Genomic DNA, 6,000 nt, shown 5'->3' with positions numbered 1-6,000 from the left:
GTCTTTTACTCAGTTATAAGGAATTCTTATCTCTTTACAAGGTCCCTGTAACACCTAAAGATTTTGCAATTGTTTTAGACGCCATTCCCTCGGGTGTTGCTCTGTTATTCAGGAACGTGTCAAGACCTGACCCTCAGAGCCTACCTTCTATTGACCCTGTTGACTCATCAGTAGGAAAGATTTGTTTCTCTTTTGGCCCATTCAACAACAGAGCGATACGAACCTTGTTTCAGCAGGATGTTGTATCTATACCTTATGTCATGCCTTATTGGAATGGATTTTTGGTCACTTTTGAATGCTGGCGGTGCTTTCACTCTAGTGGTAGCATGAGACGGAGTCTACAACCCACACAAGTGGCTCAGGTAGTGCAGCTCATCCAGGATGGCACATCAATGCGAACTGTGGCAAGAAGGTTTGCTGTGTCTGTCAGCGTAGTGTCCAGAGCATGGAGGCACTACCAGGAGACAGGCAAGTACATCAGGAGACGTGGAGGAGGCCGTAGGAGGACAACAAACCCAGCACCAGAACCGCTACCTCCGCCTTTGTGCAAGGAGGAGCAGGCGGAGCACTGCCAGAGCCCTGCAAAATGACCTCCAGCAGGCCACACATGTGCATGTGTCTGCTCAAACGGTCAGAAACAGACTCCATGAGGGTGGTATGAGGACCCGACGTCCACAGGTGGGGGTTGTGCTTACAGCCCAACACCGTGCAGGACGTTTGGCATTTGCCAGAGAACACCAAGATTGGCCAATTCGCCACTAGCGCCCTGTGCTCTTCACAGATGAAAGCAGGTTCACACTGAGCACATGAGCACATGTGACAGACGTGACAGAGTCTGGAGACACCGTGGAGAACGTTCTGCTGCCTGCAACATCCTCCAGCATGACCGGTTTTGCGGTGGGTCAGTCATGGTGTGGGGTGGCATTTCTTTGGGGGGCCGCACAGCCCTCCATGAGCTCGCCAGAGGTAGCCTGACTGCCATTAGGTACCGAGATGAGATCCTCAGACCCCTTGTGAGACCATATGCTGGTGCGGTTGGCCCTGGGTTCCTCCTAATGCAAGATAATGCTAGACCTCATGTGGCTGGAGTGTGTCAGCAGTTCCTGCAAGAGGAAGGCATTGATGCTATGGACTGGCCCGCCCGTTCCCCAGACCTGAATCCAATTGAGCACATCTGGGACATCATGTCTTGCTCCATCCACCAACGCCACGTTGCACCACAGACTGTCCAGGAGTTGGCGGATGCTTTAGTCCAGGTCTGGGAGGAGATCCCTCAGGAGACCATCCGCCACCTCATCAGGAGCATGCCCAGGCGTTGTAGGGAGGTCATACAGGCACGTGGAGGCCACACACACTACTGAGCCTCATTTTTACTTGTTTTAAGGACATTACATCAAAGTTGGATCAGCCTGTAGTGTGGTTTTCCACTTTAATTTTGAGTGTGACTCCAAATCCAGACCTCCATGGGTTGATCAATTTGATTTCCATTGATAATTTTTGTGTAATTTTTGTGTGATAAAATTAGCTATATTGTAAAAATGTATGTAAACCAATATTATTAATTTAAGGTTAGAGTTAAGCATAAGGTTAGGTTTAAAATGACATTTTAAAAAGAGAAATTGTAGAAATAGGAGGGCTTTGACTTTGTGGCTGTGATAACTTGTGATGGGCTGCAGTAGATTGAACTGCATTGCCCCCCAGCGGTCATACAGAGAACCACATCTGAATTGTGAATTCAAATAATTTTATGATAAAGAAAATAGATGTTTAAATGATAAAATTGCAGTTTAAACGTTAAGAGAATTTTCATTTGTCACTGATTCGGTTTGATTAGAGAAACGAATTGGTGCGTTTTGGTTCCATGCAATACGATTTGATGCATTAACACATTTAAATTCTAAATTAAAATCTTCTGCTGATGGAACTCATGAGCTGGGCCTCTGAGGTGGATCTGTTGGGGCGGACGTGTGTGTGTAAATTATGTCTATGGGGTATATAGGCACCTGAACTGAGCCATAAGGGAAACTACCACCCCACTGTCAGTTAGCTTTTTTTGTTCCCCTCCTGAACACACTTTTAATCTGGAATGTTATTGTGTGTAGATTGATGAGGAAAATGATTCATATAATCCATTTTAGAATAAGCCTGTAATGTAACAATGTGGAAAAAGTCAAGGGTTTGAATATTTTCCGAATGCACTGTATACTGATTGTTTCAAGCAAAACTACTAAAACTATTGCTGATGGTGAAACCCGAACAATCAAAATAAAGTCTAATGTAAGCCCTGATCTACATTTTATATCCAAATGAGAGCGGGTTGGGAAATTAACACCAGCCAAATGCAGCCACTTTTTGCGGGTGGTCACACAGAACATTTGGGAACAGTCCCCTGCCCCCTCCACCCCCCAATCCAAAGCCCACAGTTAAAGAATGATATATATTTCTGTGTGTCAGCTATGTAGGAGATCATCTCAATGCTACAGTGGTGAAAGCAGGGTGGGGTACAGCATAGGTTTTATATTTGTTTCAAACAATGGAGAGAAAGATGGAGACCGCTGGAACAGCTCTAGAACACTCGCTACCAAAACCTGCGGACTCTCCTTCACTGCAGCCGAGGTGAGTAAAACATTTAAACGTGTTAACCCTCGCAAGGCTGCAGGCCCAGACGGCATCCCCAGCCGTATCCTCAGAGCATGCGCAGACCAGCTGGCTGGTGTGTTTACGGACATATTCAATCAATCCCTATCCCAGTCTGCTGTTCCCACATGGATCAAGAGGGCCACCATTGTTCCTGTTCCCAAGAAAGCTATGGTAACTGAGCTAAACGACTACCGCCTCGTAGCACTCACTTCCGTCATCATGAAGTGCTTTGAGAGACTAGTCAAGGACCATATCACCTCCACCCTACCTGACACCCTAGACCCACTCCAGTTTGCTTACCGCCCCAATAGGTCCACAGACGACGCAATCGCAACCACACTGCACACTGCCCTAACCCATCTGGACAAGAGGAATACCTATGTGAGAATGCTGTTCATCGACTACAGCTCAGCATTTAACACCATAGTACCCTCCAAACTCATCATCAAGCTTGAGACCCTGGGTCTCGACCCCGCCCTGTGCAACTGGGTACTGAGGGTAGGTAACAAAAACTAGCCGTGGCTTTTGTGGAGCGATGGGTAACGACGCTTCGTGGGTGACTGTTGTTGATGCATATACCCTGACTTCTCTTGCGTTCCGTGCAAGCAGTCAGGGTATATGCAGCAGTTTGGGCCGCCTGGCTCATTGCGAACTGTGTGAAGTCCATTTAATCCTAACAAAGGCCGTAATTAATTTTCCAGAATTGTACATAATTATGACATAACATTGAAGGTTGTACAATGTAACAGCAATATTTAGACTTAGGGATGCCATCCGTTAGATAAAATACGGAATGGTTCCGTATTTCACTGAAAGAATAAACGTTTTGTTTTCGAAATGATAGTTTAAGTCTATGATTTGATAGAGCAGTCTGACTGAGCGATGGTAGGCAGCAGCAGGCTCGTAAGCATTCATTCAAACAGCACTTTCGTGCGTTTGCCAGCAGCTATTGCGCTGTTTCTGACTTCAAGCCTATCAACTCCTAAGATTAGGCTGGTGTAACCGATGTGAAATGGCTAGCTAGTTAGCGGGGTGCGCGCTAATAGCGTTTCAAACGTCACTCGCTCTGAGACTTGGAGTAGTTGTTCCCCTTGCTCTGCATGGGTAATGCTGCTTCGAGGGTGGCTGTTGTCGATGTGTTCCTGGTTCGAGCCCAGGTAGGGGCGAGGAGAGGGACAGAAGCTATACTGTTACACTGGCAATACTATAGTGCCTATAAGGACATCCAATAGTCAAAGGTATATGAAATACAAATCGTATAGAGAGAAATAGTCTTATAATTTCTATAATAACTACAACCTAAAACTTCTTAGCTGGGAATATTGAAGACTCATGTTAAAAGGAACCACCAGCTTTCATATGTTCTGAGCAAGGAACTTAAATGTTAGCTTTTTTACATGGCACATATTGCACTTTTACTTTCTTCAACACTTTGTTTTTGCATTATTTGAACCAAATTGAACATGTTTCATTATTTATTTGAGGCTAAATTGATTTTATTGATGTATTAAGTTAAAATAAGTGTTCATTCAGTATTGTTGTAATTGTCATTATTAAAAAATAAAAAATCGTCTGATTAATCGGTATCGTATTTTTTTGGTCCTCCAATAATCGGTATCGGCGTTGAAAAATCATAATCGGTCGACCTCTAGTCTGTGCAGTGCTCGCAGTTTGACTAGGCTACTGATATTACCTGGGGTGGTTCGGCATGCAAATTGACTTGTAGATCAATGACTGTCAACACAATTACATGCTTAGTTCGACACTGAAGTAGAGGACGCAGTGATCTCAAAAGATGAGAGGTATCTTTAGAAGGTAGAAAGTCATTTGAGCAAAACATTTTAGTGAGCCAGTGATTCGTAACATTTGAATCTAATTTCTGACCGACGCATGCTACATTTGGATCGGTTTGGTGTCCCACAGATGATACCATCAAATGTTTAAGATATGAGTGTATCGGTAAATGTTACATCCCTAATGCATAATCTTCTTCTAAATGCCTCAGTACTACTTTGAGGATAGAATTAATGGTCCTGACTTGAGTTGTCAGGAAGGTACAGTTGGGCCTAACGTTTGATCTTAAGGCAATTCCACAGTAACCGAAAGATGCAGAGACTTTGCACAGTTTGACATACATTTTAATCATTGGTTTTTGTTTGGCATACATTTTAAAGTGAAAAATCAGTCTCGGCATCATTCTCTTAGCGTGGAATTGCCTTTTAGTAGCTGCTGTTGATGCTGTTAGGCAGCATATCGGCAATCAGGCCATCTTTGCCTCACCAGTTCCAAGCTGCTGTTGATGCTGTTAGGCAGCATATCGGCAGTCAGGCCATCTTTGCCTCACCAGTTCCAAGCTGCTGTTGATGCTGTTAGGCAGCATATCGGCAGTCAGGCCATCTTTGCCTCACCAGTTCCAAGCTGCTGTTGATGCTGTTAGGCAGCATATCGGCAGTCAGGCCATCTTTGCCTCACCAGTTCCAAGCTGCTGTTGATGCTGTTAGGCAGCATATCGTCAGTCAGGCCATCTTTGCCTCACCAGTTCCAAGCGGCTGTTGATGCTGTTAGGCAGCATATCGGCAGTCAGGCCATCTTTGCCTCACCAGTTCCAAGCGGCTGTTGATGCTGTTAGGCAGCATATCGGCAGTCAGGCCATCTTTGCCTCACCAGTTCCAAGCGGCTGTTGATGCTGTTAGGCAGCATATCGGCAGTCAGGCCATCTTTGCCTCACCAGTTCCAAGCGGCTGTTGATGCTGTTAGGCAGCATATCGGCAGTCAGGCCATCTTTGCCTCACCAGTTCCAAGCTGCTGTTGATGCTGTTAGGCAGCATATCGGCAGTCAGGCCATCTTTGCCTCACCAGTTCCAAGCTGCTGTTGATGCTGTTAGGCAGCATATCGGCAGTCAGGCCATCTTTGCCTCACCAGTTCCAAGCGGCTGTTTATGCTGTTAGGCAGCATATCGGCAGTCAGGCCATCTTTGCCTCACCAGTTCCAAGCGGCTGTTGATGCTGTTAGGCAGCATATCGGCAGTCAGGCCATCTTTGCCTCACCAGTTCCAAGCTGCTGTTGATGCTGTTAGGCAGCATATCGGCCATCAGGCCATCTTTGCCTCACCAGTTCCAAGCTGCTGTTGATGCTGTTAGGCAGCATATCGGCAGTCAGGCCATCTTTGCCTCACCAGTTCCAAGCGGCTGTTTATGCCCTCATTATGGCCTGTTTTTTTTTATGATGAGACGTGAGATTACTACTCTCATGAAATGTAATTTTATTCACATATTTAATGACTGTGTAAATACTTAATTTTCTGTTTGATTTCCTCGCCATCTCTGTTTTACGCATCGATAAACAAACACAAGTTATGT

General features: G+C 45.4%; 1 pseudogene; it reads left to right on the top strand.

Annotated features, from left to right (window-relative positions):
• Positions 1–4,587: 4,587 nt before the first annotated feature.
• The window catches only part of LOC139540539 (WD repeat-containing protein 18-like), a 76,099-nt pseudogene continuing 74,686 nt past the window's right edge, over positions 4,588–6,000 (top strand).

Source organism: Salvelinus alpinus, chromosome 15 (assembly GCF_045679555.1).
Source record: "Salvelinus alpinus chromosome 15, SLU_Salpinus.1, whole genome shotgun sequence".
NCBI classification, from domain to species: domain Eukaryota; kingdom Metazoa; phylum Chordata; class Actinopteri; order Salmoniformes; family Salmonidae; genus Salvelinus; species Salvelinus alpinus.
The sequence above is the reverse complement of the archived record's forward strand: the minus strand, read 5'-3'. Positions and strand labels throughout refer to the sequence as shown.